This window comes from Talpa occidentalis, unplaced genomic scaffold (assembly GCF_014898055.3).
Source record: "Talpa occidentalis isolate TD23 unplaced genomic scaffold, MPIMG_talOcc4v2.1 talOcc4.6, whole genome shotgun sequence".
NCBI classification, from domain to species: Eukaryota; Metazoa; Chordata; class Mammalia; order Eulipotyphla; family Talpidae; genus Talpa; species Talpa occidentalis.
In genome coordinates, this window is record NW_023604972.1 from 9,828,224 (window position 1) to 9,846,596 (window position 18,373).

At 40.1% G+C, this 18,373-nt stretch overlaps 1 protein-coding gene across 3 annotated transcripts in view; it reads right to left on the minus strand.

Annotated features, from left to right (window-relative positions):
- KCNIP4 (potassium voltage-gated channel interacting protein 4) overlaps positions 1 to 18,373 on the minus strand; it is a 413,140-nt gene that overhangs the window by 79,321 nt on the left and 315,446 nt on the right. Inside the window, exon 1 of one of the 3 annotated variants that reach the window (XM_037530664.2) lies at positions 14,975 to 15,070. The exons of the other annotated variants lie outside the window; for them this stretch is intronic. The gene's annotated coding sequence lies outside the window, so the exon portion shown is untranslated. Of the gene's footprint in view, positions 1 to 14,974; positions 15,071 to 18,373 lie in introns of those variants that run through there. 3 annotated transcript variants of the gene reach the window in all.

Here is an 18,373-nt window from a genome sequence, read left to right on the forward strand (position 1 = left end):
GCCTCTCATTAATATCTGAATCTACTTCTTGCCATGTCTCACTGAGTGCTATGAGGGGCCAGAGCAGTCACTTAGGAGGGAAAGGAAGGTCAGTGGAATGATAATTTTGTCATGTCCCAATCATGGGCCTGAGGGAATTTGTAAAAGACAAAGAATAGTGATAAGGCAAATAACTGGAATGGTTGTGTTTGTCCAAGCAAGTTAGAGGAGGATAAAGGGAAACATCCGTCTTGTACTTTTCATATAATAATAATTTATTTTGGAAAAGTAATATGGAAAAATCTACAGAATAGTGATGGATGGCTAAGAAAAATAAAAGGGACATAATATGATGGGGAGGCCAAGAATAAACTCTGAGTTGACAAGGATAAAAATGATGAGAAAGGAAGTGGGTGCATACACCTAAAGAAAGTAGAAAGAGCTAAAAGTAGCTGGAAAAAAGTGGCTAGACTTTAACAGATCGATGCCAGACTGGATTTCATAGGTTGAAAAAGTCAAAATGGAGCTCCTTCAAATTTCTTCTTCCTTCATTGCAAGGAATATGTTGACCCCATTCAGTGGGTCCTGGTCAAGAGATGCTGAAGAAAGATGGCACCTGCAAGGGTTGCAATTGAGGCAGTGAACTGCACTGTGTTGTAGTTATGTAGTGGACACTGCAGAAAACAAATGTCAAGGAACAGACCTGATGTGAATAGACAACAACAAATGGTAAAGCTCTGATTTTTCAAGTGTGCTGATATCAGCAACTTCTGAACAATGTCCTCAGCTCAAAATGTCTTACTTTCCCTTTTCCACTAGGTGAAATATCTTTTTTCTCCTCCGATTCAAATATCACTGCCTCTTCTCTCCATGCTGCTATACCATACAGAACCGATGGCTCCATGGCCAGCATTCTCACAGCCCCCCTCCCTCTCATGCAACATGTAAAACAGAACATGATAATCTGCTTTGGCTTGTCTTCTCTACTGTGCGTTTGTGACAACAGGAGCAAGGTCTTACACATCAGCCTATTCATTGGCCCTCACATGGCATCAGATACTGATAGCTGCTCAATAATTTTTCAGTCAATGAATCAATAAACAAATGATGTCATAGTGAAAGTTTCCATTCCTCTGGAGCCCCTTGTATATTAGTTTCCCTATAGGAAATTATTGCTCAAACCAAAGGTTTGAGGACTACTGGTCGACCTCGTGTCTCCTCTCACATCCCAGTGTTTTCTATGCATGGTTCCGAGAAATACAGCATAGGCAAAAGGAAAGGAAATTTTAATCATATTTTCTGAGCAGCCTTCCAATCGTCACATAACCTCCTCTCGACCCAGTGGCCCTTCCTCTGGAAAGAAACAAAACAGCACATTAACTTCTCAGCCTTTGTAACCACACAGTGGTGTGAATTGCACTGCCAACTTGGTCTTTTCCTCCAGCTGCCCTGGACTTGCAGTTGCTGAGACTGAGACAAAAGACCTGGGGCCAGAGGGTCAGTGTTACTGGAATAAGTGTGTGTGATAGAATGATCGCCACAGGCAATATTCAAAGCACTCACTTGACATGTCTGCCTGCGGACTCTTATTTTCCCAGCTACTGGTACCTTACCCCTTAATGACTCCTATCTGCCAAAGGGCTGCTTCTATTTCTAGGAGACTGACAGGCTCTAAAAACATACCTGAAATCATCAGCAATCACCACCCTATGATAAGCGAAAAAAGCAACACCGCCTAACCCAATCAAGACTCTGATTCCTGGAGATGAACTGTAGAAAGCACAGCATGATTGCACGGAAGACTCGGGAATTCATGATGTGAGTGACTCAGCTGCTATGGAAGAGCTTGCATTTGGAGGGATTTTAATACATGCCTGAGATGCATCAAGCCCCTATTATAGGGCAGGAGACAAGGTAGATGCTGTACTGAAATAGTTCTAATTCTCACTATAATTACACAATGAGCATTTATTCATTTTTCATCTTTGTGGACACCAAGTCTTACAGGGGTGGACAAATAAGTGGCCAGATGTCACACAGGAGGTAATACAGAGACAGGAGGTATATCCACGTCTTTGAAGCTAAAACTTATGTTCTCTGTACTATGCCTTACTCCAAACTAACAGACATAACAATGATTAATATAATGGCAAACTCTCTTTGCTATTGTGTTATCAAAAGTCTCAGAATTATTGGCTATATTTATTGTGCCCATGTCCTAATTCTGCTCACTACTTAATCTATTACAGCCTGATTTCTGATCTTGAGTTGTGTGCCCCTAACATCTATAGATTGAAGGCCTAACCCCCAACTGGGCTTCAATGCCCAATATGACTATATTTGGAGATTGGACCTTTAAGACGGTAATCTATGCAATTCAAAATGATTGGACCCTGACCCAATGCCCCTTGTTTCCTTAGAAGAAGAAGGAGAGAGACCAGGAATAAACACACAGAGGAAAGGTCTTGCAAAGTCACACGAGAAGTCAGCTGTTTGCAAACCATGGGGAGAGGCCCAGGAAAAACCATTGCTGCTGATGCCTTGATGTTGAACTTCCAACCCCCAAAACTGAGAGAGAACAACTTTATGATGTTTAAATCACCTAGTCTGTGGCATTATGCTATGGAAGCCCTGAGCAAACAAATATAAACACCTGCATTCTAGACATACGTGGATCTAATCATGTCTTGTTATTCAGAGTCTGACTGCTGCATCGTTTGTTACTCAATCTTATTTAATCTTTACAACACTGTTCAAGAGAGGGGCTAGCAACCCCATTTTATAGATGATAAAACTGAGACTTGGAAAGCCTAATAAATTGTTCAAGGTCAGATAACTAGTTAGTATTGAAGCAGACAGATGTCTTCAATGCCCGAAAGAGAATGCTTTAAACATTCTGCTGATAATGAAAACCACTACCCTAGAGAGCTTTTACATTAAGTCTGGCTGTATATTATCTCTTTTTCATGCTGACAAAAATCCCCTGAGATTGCTATAATTGCCTTTGTTTTGTAAGGAATAAATTGGGACTCACAGATCTTAAATAACTTACTCAAGGTCACACTGCTAGTAACTGACAGAGCTTGGATTTGATCCCTGGCTTTTTGACATCAACAGCATGAGCTTAGTCAATACACTATTTTAAAAGAAAGTAGAAGTCACGTATTTTGGTCTAAAGTCCTAGGGGATGAACTATTTTAAACCACACACTAGGGTGACACTGCACCCCAAATGCTTCAGGGGGACTGCCCTAGCCACTAGGAGAGCTCTGGGTTAGGTGTTGGGGCTGTGCTGATGGAACACATGGAAAAAGGGGTGGAGTGATGAGGCCTTACGGCTATAAAAACACAAAAGGTTGTTGACTTTTTTGCATCTTGCCACTGAGAAACTTAGGCCAGAGGCTGAGAGGGTTAGTCTTGGATTAAAACCAGGGCCAAGTAGGACTCTGGCCTCATGGACCTGCTCTGGCCAATGTGTAACTGTGCAGGTGTCTGGCTGAGTGGTTGATTCCAAAGTTGTCTTTCATTCCAATATAAGCTGAATACAAATAGTATTTTAATTTGCCTATCTTCTAACAGATTTAATTTTAATCAGACAAAATTCCCAACTTAAAAAGCCACTCATGAGTGCCCAGCTGCCTGGTTTTCTTTGTTCCTGAGATTTAAATTTCTGAGGGGAACTGCCCCTCAGGCCATGACACAATTGGACTAGAAATTGGAATTCAAATCACCCGAGAACAACAGAATGAGTTTTAAAAATAGCCATCTTTCTCACAACATCTCTTAAAATACAGTAGAAGCTTATGACAGACCAACTCATAATTATGCAAATTTGACTCATCAGAGGTCAAACCCTGAACATGAGTACAGACCATCTTGCTTTCAGACAAACATGAGTGTGAGGCCTGCCTTTCTAATGCACATGTTTATAAATATGCCCCATAATGCTGAAATAAAGCCATTTTATGAAGAATGATGTCACTTCTTTCAGGAAGTGGGTCCAGAACCCAGGTCTCCTGCATAGAGATGGGGCCTTGCTTCTCTTTGATGAAGCACTGTGAAGCCCTTGCCTTATTCTTTTGCCTGGGTCCTGCCAGAATGCTGGCTAACCCAGCCCAACAGCATATAGGATGCATACAGAAGTGCTTAATACAAATAGTGTGCAACCAATAACTATTTGAAGCATTCCAAGCATAGTGGGTGTATCTACAAATGTCCATTTATAATACAACTTGACTCTACAAAAGGCATCCATTGCTCTTTAAAAAAAAAAAAAAGAAAAAAGATTTACTTATTCATGCATATAAGAACTGGGGCCTACGTCAGAAGTGCAGGGGGTGAGAGGATTCACCAGAGACAGAGTGGGGAACAGAACAGGCAGATTGACTGAGATACACTGCTGAGGGGGGCAGGGGGCAAGACATATCTGCTACACCATGTGGGTTACCTCCTTGGCTGGGGATGGAACTCGTGCTGCAGTGGCTGTGGATAGCTTCATAGTGCTGAGTCACAACCCCTTGCACCTTAGGGAGGCCTCTCCATTGCTCTTTATCTAAAGATCATAAATACTGTACCTTTAAAATTCTATTTGAGCTGAAGTTGATTTATCTAGTCGACTCAACTAGCCTGATTTATATTGTTTTCAATCACTTATAAAAATGCCCTAATCACTTCTGTTTACCCTTTTAAAGATTGCTTTAATAGTGACTTGATTGTTTTGGCAATAACATCACTATGGGGATGGTTATCTCTTATGAATATATGTCACGTATTTAATAGCTTAGTCCAGTAGCAGGTATTGGAGGAAGGTTGATTTATTTTGCTCCAGGTTTTGGAAGATTCTTGACTAGAAGATTCTTGACTTTAGCTTTGGAAACTACTCCTGCAAACTTCTGGAAAAAGGAGATGTAAGTGTTTGTTTAATGTTCAGGTCTGACACAGCAGGGCGAGCCTGGAGGAAGATTTCCAATGTCATCTCACAAGGCAACCATGCAATTTCTTTCCTCTCTTCTTTTATGTTTTGACACATGTAGAGGTATAGACAACACACCAGGTGCCCTTCCTGTTTATAGACAACACACCAGAGGATCCCCTTCCTGGTTCTACTCCTCACAATGCTCAAAGACATCGGCACTGTATTCAGATGTGGGGATACACTTTCAGGGGCTGGAGGTTGACACAAGTTCACAAGTTACTTAGCTAATCAGCACAGGAATTAGGATCTGGCACAAAACTGTCTTTCTTTTCCTTGTTGTATCATTTGATTTTTCTGGGTGGAAGTTCAAACCTGGGCCAGACCCTGGAAGCAACTCTTTAAACGTTGTCAGCTCCAATGCTGTATCTCAAGAATGTGAGGGCCTGGGAGCCCTCCCGCTTCTTCCTGTCTTCACAACCATTCACTCACCCACCCACTGGAGCTATTTCCAGGTGCACACGGAGAATATAGGAACAATTAACTCCAAGTTGATCATGCACAGCCCACAGAGAGAAGGCAATCAATCCATCTGAAGCTGCGGGAGCTGGCACTTCCCAGACCACCCTGACAAGGGGAGCCTCCAAATTTCTGTGAGTGAGACTTGTGTTTCTTCACCTTTGGTCCTGAGTGTTTGTGAGAACCAAAAAAGGCCTTTATAATGAGCACTTTGTACTATTTAATATTTATCTATCACATGAAAATGAAACATACTTTGAAAACAGCCAATTATTTTGAATGTCTCCTATTAGAGGTGGTTGTTGGCAATGACATTGCGATTTCCATCACAGGAAAACTGGAGTTCCTTTGCAATTTCATGATTGTGTTCAGTCACATAAAATATAAGTCCACAGAGGAAAATTGCTGGAGCTGTGCCTCAGAGCACTTCTGAACGGATTGCCTCTACCTTACTGACAAATCACGATTCACACAAGCTTGGATTTTAAAATATCACCCAACTGGAATGCTCATTATTAGCATTTGCCATATTGTATAGCATTCTGCCATATTGCAGAAAATCATGAATAGCCCCTATAAGGGTGGCTATTTCATAGTGGCAGGCTCTTGCTTTTGGGTAAATGAGGGAATTACACAGAGAAAGGCTAGGATGGAGGAAGAAGGAAATATGGAAGGGGGTTGACCAAAATGATTGTCCATTTTTCCACAGTGACCAGAGGCAGCTAACAGGTAATCCAACCTCTCCAATAATGGTGCCTAAATTCATTTTCATGGCAAAAATAATAGAATCTCTCATGTCATCTGCCGAGTTGGATGCGACCTCAGAGCCAGGAAAGAAAACAATGACGCAACAAAACATGGGCCTTTCTTGCCTAGCCCCCGTCTGATCTCCACCCTGTCTGATCTCTGTTGGACTGTGTGCCCCTGGTGGATGAGATTGGTTATTGACTCACTCATGACTGTGCCTTCATCATTCAAGAACATGCCCATCATGTAGCAGGTAGTGGTCAAGATTTTCCAAATGGCTAAGTGAGGTGGGCTTGTGTCTCCACTCTGTTTCTTAGGGGTGATGTGATTTGGGGCATAGCCTTTAAAACCTCAAATCTCTAATCTCCTCATCTATAAAGTGGTAACAATAATAGCATCAATAATTGAAAATTAGATGAAATAATGTATGTAAAGCATTTTGCATAGAATAAGATACATACCAGGAATTCACAGTTATGCTTTTTGATATTAGCATATAATGGTTTTACTATGGATCCTCCTAACATGGATTGGCTTACCTAAAGCATTAATTAATTTAAAACTGTCAATGAGATAAAGTGTGATTTTTTTTTATTTCTTCCAGGAATACTCACTATAAAATATGCCTACCCTCCAAGCACATTCAGAGTATACTATAGTGTAGTGTGGATTTGTTTTTCTACCTGAAGTCTCACATAAGAATGTTTTGCTGAAAGGTGAAAAAGGTTTTCTCTGTCAGTTTATTTTGAAAACTTGTATTTTTATTCTTTTTCCTTTTTCTTTTCCTGAAAGCTTAGAAGCAAAGTTGGACCTGTGCTTTTGTAAAGAAATTCACATCCACTGGCAAGAAGGCAATTTGAAAGTAAGAAGGTTCAACTTTCACCCTGCAATCTAAGCAGATTAACATAGCAATGCTCTGCATTTTGTAGGCCTGGTGGAGTATAAAATTGAGTCTGCTTGAAGTGTTTGGCTCCATTTGGGTGTCTAAAGAAAACCAGCAGAAATCAGCATTGATTAGACTGATGTTTAGCCCAAATACAACTTCATAGGACAATGAAAATGTAAAATAGCTAATTATGATTCTGAGAGATCAGTCATGACATCCTCAGTAGAAGGGTAAAAAGCCTTTGTTTACCTAAACGTCTTTGTAACTTCTAATTACTAGTCATCACTTTAGCCCATTTGGCTCAAAGTGAAAAACCTAAGTGGAATGTAAAGATTTTATCACAAAGACAACTTAAAAAAAAAGACACACCCATCAACAGCAAAACTTGAATTTCAAGAATGAGTTTCGCTCTTCAGATACTTTAAACATGTCTAAAATAAAGCTATCACCCTTTCTTAAGCTACTTTCATGAACTTTCCATGTTCCTTCTCTTAGGTGATATCACCTTCATCTTCTGGTTGGAATCACTTTGTCTCTTTCCTCTTTTACTCGACACCGCCAAGTGCTTCCTGCTGTTTCCAACACACCCATCGTATATCCATCCTCTCCCTTCCATGATGCTTGCCTTGTATTTAGAACTCTGTCTTCCCTTGCAGGCAGGAATCCTATAGTGAAGAACTTAAGCCTGGCATTACACTGTGTGAGGTCAACCTGCTTTGACATTTACTAATAGCGAGACCTTGGGTTCATGATTTAACTTCTTTCTTTGGTTCTCTCACCAAAGTGGGGGTTCTAAGTGTGCTTTTCTCCTACTTTGTAGGAAATATTTTCAATGATTCTTCAGGTTCAGAATAGTGTTGTGGTCCGTAAGAGTTAGTGGGTGATATTTTTCTTGCATAGTCTTTGAAATTAGCTTTCCAATGGATTTTTCTGTTCTCCCCCCACCACCTTCCTTCAATAATTTCCCTGCTTATTGATTTATTTTTGTATCATTTCATTGATTCCTTATTCAGAAACCAACATCCCACCAGTTTTTGCTGCTAGTTTTGTCTGTGTCTTGTCTTCAAAGTTTGCTCTTGATCCTTTTCTAGTCTTTTCTCTGACTTCAAGTTCACCACCAATTCTTTCAAAGTTGGACTTGTGTCCAGCTAGGCCATGTTTGGCATTGGCCCTCTCAAAACCCAATCAAGACAAACAATCACTCTCCAGAAATGCACCAGGCAGGTGAGAATCATTGTCATTTATGTGACTAGTAGTTGTGAACCTCATAGTAATATTAGGATAGCAGCATCAGCAGCCACCAGCTAATGGACCACTTATTAGCCAGTCACTGTTGTAGATACTTCATGTGCTCATTTAATTTTTTGTGCAAACCTTAATATTTAATATTATATCCACCTTGCAGATGAGCAAATTGAAGCTCAGAAAGGGTAAGCAACTTCCCTAAGAATTCCATAGCTAGTTAGTCATGAAAACTTGTTTGAAGTAAATAGGCTAATCCTAGAGTTCTCCCTCTTACCTCAACTGTAAAACCTTCCTAGAATTGCTGCTCCTAGAATTTACTTGTATTTATTGCATCTTAGTGAACTCTATATATGCCTGTTTATTTCAGCACACTATTAGCCTTCAGAGATAGTGATGTATGCGTTCCCCTGGGTTTGGCACCATTGCTTTCGAAATTGTTAGTGCTCCATAAATGCCTGTCGTGTCAAAGTGGAATCCACTAAACTGCCAATTGGAAACATATGCCCAGAGACTTCTAACTTTCCTGGCTGGACACTCATTCATGATTTAATGAAGGTTTCTGGTAGATGTGAGATGGACCAGGATAAGGAATGCCCATCTTTCCATTTGTCACTAATATCTGTGTCACCCTGGACAAGCCACTTAATCTCACCATTTTTCAGTTTGCTAAGTGGGGACTCTAATTCTGGCATATGTCACCCTCTCAGGAGTTTTATGAGAGGGTGACAGAAGAGAATTTTAAAACACACTGTTTCAAATTATGATAAAACACAAAAGATCACTCAAGGGGGAGGAACAATTATTCCAATAATTGTTTAAACTCATGGTTTACGAAAAGTAAATGACAGCGCCGGTGGGTTCTGAATCTGCGGTAAGTGGTCCTTCTATCCTACTTTTCCCACGTCCTGCTTCTCATGAATAGTGAAGGGCTATGAAAGGAGAAGATTGGATTCTAGTTTTGAAATATTCACCATTTGTCATAGCAGGAAATAAGAAATGCTCTCTCACTGGCTTCTACAAGAAGAAGCTATGTGAGATCCGAAAGGGGATTTGAGACAGTCCCTGCTTTTCATTTGCAGGTGTTGAGAGTGAGGTTGAGAAAGAGGAATCTCTCATTCAAGGGGCCACAGCAATCTCTCTGGACAACAGAAGCTGCACAAGGGTGTCCTGTGTTGAGCAGTTAGTTCCAAGTCTCCATATTGCTCTTTTGTGAAACTGACCAAAGCGTTCTGTACAACTAGAGTTTTGGGCAGTTCCAGACCCCAGAGCTCCATGACTGGGGCAACGCCTGCTCCTGTCCCCATGTCCCTCACTGACGATTTGATTAGGTGAGTTAGTTAACCTCCCACCTTTCAGTTTTCTACTCTGGAAGATGGAAATAATGAAGAGTATCTATATTATAGGATTATTTTTATAATATAATGAGTTAAACTTTGCAAAGCACTTAGAACTCTACCAGCCACAAAGTGCTGTTTGTTAAATAAATAAAAATAACATCTTAGAATTCAAATATAACATTTTTAAAATGCATATAGATGATGAAATCAAAGGACCTTGCTTTCTACTTGCATATTAAATTGATAAATCTTTATAGGTTATGCTTCTGTTCCACCAAAGATTTTCCTGACTCTCTGCCCAGGTCAGAGTTTTTAGCTGGTCACTAAGGATTTAGCATGAGATTAATTAATTGTCAGAGGTTAAACTCTTTTTTTTTTTAATTTCTTGGAGGTTACTGTTATATTTTTAATTGGCAATATGTTGGCAGTTCAAGTCTTTTTTTTGAAAACAAATCTGCTAACAGACAAATGCTGATAATTTCTCTGCCAAGAGAGGCATCTAAAATTTTCCACGATCAATATGTTACCAGGCAAAACAAACTACACTGAAATGTTGTGCCATGTGTGATACTAAAAATCCGAAGTCAAGTTAGAAAATTATGTTTTGCAATTACATGAAGCAATGTACTGAGACAGCTCCCCAGTTACAAGTAGTCCAGCCCCACAATAACCTTATTAAACTTGCCTTTCTCTGTCAGTGTAAATCAACAACATAAATGTCTGGAATGAAGTTTTAATTTGGAGAATCAACTATTTTGATTGAATGAGGACCCTGAGATTTTCCTGGGTAGATGTTATGTAAGCAAATTTAAGTAAGAAACAAATATAAGCACACATATAATCAAGTGTTTAATATTTTATCTCTTGCATTATCTAGTAAGGAATCATAATATTCTTTGAATAAATAGGAGTAATTATTACTTTAGAAAAAAGAACTGGGGCATTAGAGAAAGAGAATTAGTCATAGTTATTCAATAAAGAGATAGAGGCAAAACTTGACAGTATTTTTTTCAACGAAAAAAATATGCTGATTCTCAATGATAAACACCTGAAACTTAATTAATATCCCAATGGAATGTTGCTTTGATTAAAAAAAGAAAAACATATTATGCATACATAGAATATAGCAGCTAGGGATTTCTTAAGTCAGTCATGAAATAGCTAGCTAAATTCCTTAGACCCACAATGATCTATATCAACATGTATTCATGAGCCAATTGTCAGCCTCCAAGATGTCAAAGGATTTGGAAGACATTTTATCAAGAAGAGCAGTGCAGAAACTGTATAGAAACTGTACTGTGCCTAAGATGTGTGGAAACTGGAAAACATCTCTAGCCTCTTGAGCTACTCTCCATCCTTCTTCACAATCTCTGGGTTGGAGACACGGGACTCTATGGCAAGAACTTCCAGCCTTTTGCTTCCCACTGGGTTTTCTCAATGGGAAGCACCTATAGGAGACTGGAGAAGAGGACATGGGAGAGATTGGGGTATTTATTCTTTGGGTTCTCTCCTTGGTGGAGGTTGGGGTGACAGTGGCTACACTCCTTCACCTAGGGCAGAAGTCCTTGCTGTCAATTCTTCTCTGGTAAACAGCAATGACTACTGTTTTTGTCAACTTCAGGAACTCTTAGCTAGAAATGATCTCTCATACTTGCTGGCACTGAATGCTTCATCAGTTTTGCTGGGTCCATAGCTTTGCAAATAATCCCTCTATTGTGTCCCCCTCCAATGCCCCATGAAATTGTGCCTGTGTCCCCTGCCTGCACCCTGACCATTACCAAAAATTTCAGTTTTGGGAAGTTCTTGATGGGGTCAAGCTTCTCATTCCAGATTTTTCTTAATAGCTTTGTGATTTTGAGCAAAATCTCTTCCCTGCTCTAGATTTCAGTTCCTTGAAATATAAAATGTTATATTCTCTACATTAAGTTATCATTACTGCTGTTATTATTACAGTCTATGAGTGTTACAACATTTCATATATGATGACCTTTTGCTTAGCATCTAGCACAATGGACCCGCCTATGTGCCAACTACACAAAACCACCCTTCACGTTTCCATTCAATGTATCCATGATAGCTTCTTCAGTTCATATGACAGTCTCATGTCTAAAGGTTACTTAGTAAGTACCTGTACCACTGCACTTGGGAGCTTTTGGTTGTGGGGTTTTGTTCCAACTTTTCAGAATTGTGTGAACTAATCACAAACTTTTCAGGCCAATATTACCTCAGTTGTGAAGTGGGGATTAAAGCCTACTTTCCTGGAGGCAGAGAGTGAGACCCAATGTTGGCCCAAGTTTCTTTCCAGTAAGAAGATCAGTGATTCTATTATGCAAAAGAGCTACAATTATATACTGAAAGGGGCTTCATCCATCAAGATCAGAGGTGGTCAGTGAGGCCAAGGCTGACAGAGTGAAGAGGACAGCAGACTCCTGAGTCAGACTCTCTCCATCAAGCCAAGCCTCATTGGGGGTGCTATGGGGTCCAAATAGAAGACTGGTATCCCCCCTGCTCTCTTTAAAAAATATTTATTTATTTATTTATACAAGAACCGGGGAACAGGCCAGATGTGTGGGATGGTGAGAGGATTCACCAGAGACAGAGTGGGGGACAGAACAGGCAGACTGAAGAAATACACTGCTGAGGGGAGCAGAGGGTGAGGCAGGAGAGGTCTGCTGCGCATTGTGGGACCCTTGCTGGCTGGCCAGGATAGAACTGGCACTGCAGAGGTTGCGAATAGCTTCACAGCACTGCGCTCAACTGCCTGAGCCACCAAGGGAGGCCCCACACCTCTGCTCTTTCTCCTGGTGGCTTAGTGTTCTCTGCCTCTGTGGTGTCTTGTTCTGACCATCTGCCTCTTGCTTCATATTCTCATGTCCACATTTCAGTCCTGTGTTCACCTGCTTAAGACCCAGATCATGGACAGAGACCTAATAAAACATCTTCCTAAAACAGCAATGGGATTAACATGTTTTCCTTTCAAATAACCTACCCCTATGCCTATGCACTAGGGTTTTCTTGTAATGGGTGGCTAATGGGAAAAGTAATGGCTGATGTGGGGTCATTTTACATCTACAGATATTTTAGAGCCCACAGATGATAGGTCAATGATAGTGGAGACACTATCATTTTTATGAAATCTCATTTTTAGAGTTATTCTGCTCATTTTTAATAACTTCTGTTATTATTTTTCTTTCTAAGAGACATCTTGACTTTTCCCTCACACTTAGTCAGGAACTGTGTTGCATCTCCATGAACACTCACTTGGGATATGGCTTTACTACCTATTGGTGCAGGAAGGGCTACCAGGGCCTGATAATTTTGTTTTTCCCCAAGTGAATATAGTGTGCCCTTTGAAAATTAAATTTTAATTCTCTACATTGCACAAGTGACTAATTTGGTTGATATTTGGTAAATATTGGCAATTTTGACTTTAACTTGAAAGGAGAAAAGCAATGGTTCTAATAAACCACATTTACTGACAAATAGGGGCAATAAAAGTGCCTGCAGCTAAAATATTTTGTAGGATCAGGTTTTTTTTTTACATTATTCTGGATTATGCCCAGGTTGCAAATGACATGTTATGTTTTGTTTGTGAGGTGGCATGCATGTGTATGTAATGAAAGCAATCTATCTCAACCATAATTTCAGGTTTTTGTACAAAGGATTAATACTAATAGAAGTCATTTTTTCCCTGCTTGGCTCTCCCTTTAAAGGGAGATATAAACACTCGTAGGTGAGTGCTTTTTATAAGTTGTTTATTTACTGCTTTATCTTGCAGCCCAGGAACAGGACTGACATATACTAAATATTTATTGAGTGAAAAATGAATTCAATAAATAGTATTATGACATATTATTTTGCTCAGTGCCATTGAAACAAATTACTAGTTCATTCTGGGACTTTTCACCAGGTGTATTGGATTGTTTGAGGCACTTTTCATATTTTCTCCATTTCGTCTAATGGAAACTGGTAAAATTTTAAAGCATTCATATTTTAGAATCATTAGTTGAGTCCATCGATTCCCATAAGGTGATGTGGCAGAATACAAAGACAGCCCCCACCTGCAGCATCTCACCCAGCTCTTCATATTGTTCCTCACGGGCAAAACCCACCTCACCTGCCTGATTCCAACAGTTGTTTGATGCTTGAAATCAATCATGTATGAAAGAATGTCAATAAACACAGAACGTTCATAATAAATTATATATAGCATCTTCACAAAACAGATAGAGGGTTTCCTTTCAGATATTCTATTTTCTACTTCCCAAGAATGCCACCACATTGGAGAGAAAGAGAAGAGGAGGCGAACAGAGGGCTTGGCCTGTCCGTGTGGGAGGCTGTGGTACCCAGTCATTGAACCAAACACCAATCGAAGCATTGCTGTCAAGGTATTTTGTAGGTGGGATGAACATCTGCAAGCAGTTGTCTTTTTTTTTTTTTTCCAGAGTTCTACTAAGTTTCATTTTATTTTTTAAAATTTATTTATTTATTATTATTTTAATTTTATATATTTTTTACATCCTTTTTTATTGTATGGGGACTATAACCAAGTTGCAAGCAGTTGTCTTTAAGTAAAGTTTCTTACCCTGGGTGATGCGGGTGGAACACAACCAATCAGTTGAACCCAACCAGTTTTTGCATTAGGCAACAGTTGAGGCTTCCTTAATCAGAAGGAATTCCCTCTCAAGTCTGCAGAATCAAATCCTGCCCGAGTTTTCAATCTGCCAGTCTGTCCTCTGAAATTTGGACATGTCAGGCCCCATAGTAGCATAAGTCACTTCTTAAAATTCATGCCTGTGTGTGTGTTTGTGAGTGTGCTTGGGTGTGCAAGTACAGGTGCAGCTACATTTATATGGATATGCATGTATTGGGGCTGTTTTTCTAGAGAACCTGGCAGACACACAGACAGAGTAGGCAACATAGAAAAGTCATGTTTTTGCAAATGTTTTTCTCTTCACTGTTTTTCTAACCTAGTGCTATTTCTGAACTTTGACAGTATCTAAATTATATACCAAATGCATGTGCGTGAGTCAGACAGTGCACAAGGTGCACAGTTTCAAGTATATCACTGCTCTGCTAACAAGTCAGATATTACAAGGGTATCTGACTCTAGTTCCTACTCCTCAGATCAAGCAAAACTTTGCAAATGTTTTGGAGCCCAGGCTTCAGAATTGCCTCCTAACTGCACAAAACACCCTCTGGGTATTTAGGTAAACAGGAACACATCCACAGAGTTTGGCAGGATATAATATTTTGATTCTTTTTAGAAGCAGACAAATGCCATGCATGCAAACCAAAACAAACCAAACTAACATACATTTGGGGGATTAAAATAAACAAACAAACTTGCTTTGAACAGCAGGAGATGATGTTTTGGCAGCGGAGCAGGGCAAGAGCTTCAGGAGCCGCTCTTTAATGCTGCGCTTGGTGCTGTTCTGGGAGTACAGGAACCCTAGAAGACACGCCGAGGTTGTGTTAATGCGGTGGTCCCCCCAGACACTCAGGTTGAGGCAGGGTTAATCAGAGGAAACTCGGCAGGCAGGGTCTGGGTGCAGGCAGCCAGCTGCTCAAGCGATCACAGGCAAGGGACCCCAGAAGGAAAAAATGAATTCCTTTTTCCCCCTCTGTTTTTCACATTTTTTAGGCTCTCTTTTCAAACCTTTTTCTTGCATAGCATTCAACATTCATTACCAAGTTAAACAAAAAGAAAGAAACATGCAAATGACTCTTTTGATTAGCAAACATAAAATTTGGTGAATTTTTTTTGGGTCTTAGATTAGAATGAAACAATTATCACTGAAAGAGATTAAGGGATTGAAATTTCCAAATTCAAAACAACATTGAGGTCCCATGTGAATATTTTCTGTTCTCATTGCCCTTGCTCTTTGATTACAGAAGAGATAGATGCTCTTCATACATCATTCTTACCGCAAACACCTGTTAGTACCTTTGCCTTCCCTGAAAGTGAGAAATAGGTGTGCTTGGTATGCAACTTGATTAGCACAAACCTGCTTGCCTAAAGAGGTGACAGCCTTTCACATTTTTCATGTGTGAGCATTAATGGATGGGGCTCATTGAAGCAAAATAAGTTCCCCCAAAAGTAAGGTGTGTTGCAAAATTATAAATGGGGATAGATGGATCAGCATCTGCAAATTCACATAGCTGGCAGGACTCAAGGAACATCAATAGTTACCAAGTGGACAACCTAGCAGCTGTAGGTGTTAGAGTTACAATTGCCCAACTCATACCCACTTACCCACTGCAGTGCTCAAAAGCCTGATGTGCATGCTGATGGCTCTGCCATCTATCATCTATCCCTCTGTCTCTATCTATCTATCTATCTATCTATCTATCTATCTATCTATCTATCTATCTATCTATCTATCTACCTATCATCTATCTCCCTCTCATTCACCCCCCCTCAACTCTATCTCTCTATTCATATATCTCTCTATCCGTCTATTTATCTGTCATCTTCCTACAGCAGTTTGGAAGGTGTCAATTATGAAACAACAAGGGAACCAATTTAATTCAAGGTTAGACCATTTTATAATGGAGTACTGGGAAATGTATCATTTGTTACTTTTCTAATTTATGATTCCTGTGTTGGAATTACAAAATCGTTCTGACAACAAGATTACTGATCTGTTTCTGTTCGGAGATTTCCACTTCACATTCACTGTCTATTGATTAAAAAATCTTGATAGGGGCCTCCCTGGTGGTGCAAAGGGTTAAGCACTGCACTATGAAGCAATCTGCAGCCTCTGCAGCACGAGTTCGATCCCTGGGCGGCCAGGGAGCAACCCACATGGTGCAGCAGACCTCTCCTGACTCGCCCACTGCCCCCTTCAGCAGTGTATTTCAGTCAGTCTGCCTGTTCTGCTCCCCACTCTGTCTCTGGTTAATCCTCTCACACCTCTGGCCTGTACCCCTGTTCTTATATGCATAAATAAGTAAATCTTTAAAAAAAAAAAAGTAAAAAAAAAAAAACCTGATAGGTTTTGCATGTGGGGGAGATGACAGTATACTAGTGGAGACATAAATCAAATCAGATCATTTCCCTGCTTAAAGCTCTCAGAAATCTTCAGGTTGAAATTTGGAAAAAAAAAATCACAATTCCCAGGATGGACCCCAATTCCTGAATGACCTGACCTGCCTCACTCCTGGCAACATTTTTGACTCTCCCCATTATGCCCATTTCTCTGAAACATCATCCACATTGCCCAAACTATCTTTCTTGTCTTTGTTGGAACTTAAGACCCCTCTTTTGCCCTTGACATTTATTTATTTTTATTACCTTGACTCTTACTTTGTTGTGAAATATCTTGTTCATTTGCTATCCCATGAGCTGGTTGAATGTCTGACACATGAGAAAAAATCAATAAATGTCAGCTAACTGAGTAAATAAATTCATTTTCAACACTGAAGAAGATCCATTTTCATTTTTCAGATTAGTATCTGAGTAAGTGTTTGAACTTGTAAAATAAATCTGACTTACATAAAATATACTTGAGTTGGATTCTTCCTTCTGTTCCCAGAGGAACACATCCGTCTAAGTGCCATATCCTTTGTAAATTTCTCTGGGATGTGAGGATTTCACTTTAGGACTTTCTCACTTTCTTCATGCCAGCTCAAGTCTCCATGCCCTTTTATGCATAGCCTAGTGGTCCTTCACCAAGGACCAACTTCTACACGACTGTGCAGGCTTTAAAACTCAGCTCAAGCACACTGGCCTCTAGTAAGCATTTTCTGTGGTTCTTGCATTTTCCTGAGGGAAGATAGTCTGCCCCATCATTTGCTCTGTTTCCTTTATTGTTCCTGAATCATATCCTATTGTTCTGGGCATCACACCATATTGTAAAGCAAGACACTGCTCTGACAAGGAATTAGAGTAGGGAGATTATACCTGTCCTGTGCAGAGGGAGAGACACTTTTGTGTCTTTTTTTGAAGATTTGACCTCCCCCTAGTTAAACTCAACCATAATCCTTGAAACTGGTATATAACAGGCATTCAGAAAACTCTCCTATCTGCCAAGCTTACTCTCTCTGCGACAGCTTTCTGGACCCTCAATATGGATGTGAGGGGAGGAGGCAGCTTCCTGTTTCCCAGACACTCTGAGATATAAATGCTACACCCCTGCTTCTGCCCACAATTTGGCAATTAATAATCATCTTCCCTGGAACCTATTTTGAGCTGCATGAGAGACCACAAGGTTCGTAGGTTGCTGTTTTTACTGGGAGTTAAAAATTCCAGATTTTAGCCCCCGTTTTACTACCTCAGACTGAATAAGATTGGATAGGTTATTAAATTTCTTTGGGCCTCTGTATTTCTTTGGAAAACAAAAGGATCTAAACTAAAGAAGCTTAGCTGTCAAAGCACAGTTAAATGATCTCTTTTAGAAGTTTACTTAATATAAAAGATTTATGGTTAAGGCAATGTTTTTATGGTGTTTTCTCTGCAGGGAGACCTTTAACTTCTGGAAGACAGGATGTGGCTTCATACAATCTCCTCTCCTCTTCTCTCCTCTCCTTTCCTTACCTCTCCCTCTCCCTCCCCCCAACCCCCATCAGTTCAGCCAGTCTTCTATTTTCTTCTTAAAGTGTAGTGACTGAGTGTTCAACTACTATACTCATGCCTGGATTCAGGCCCCAGCCCCATTAGACCTTGGGCAAGGTTATTTAATCTTTTTGAATCTCAGTTTTCTCATTAACAAAATGGAGTAATTATTGTACCTATCTCAAAAAGTTG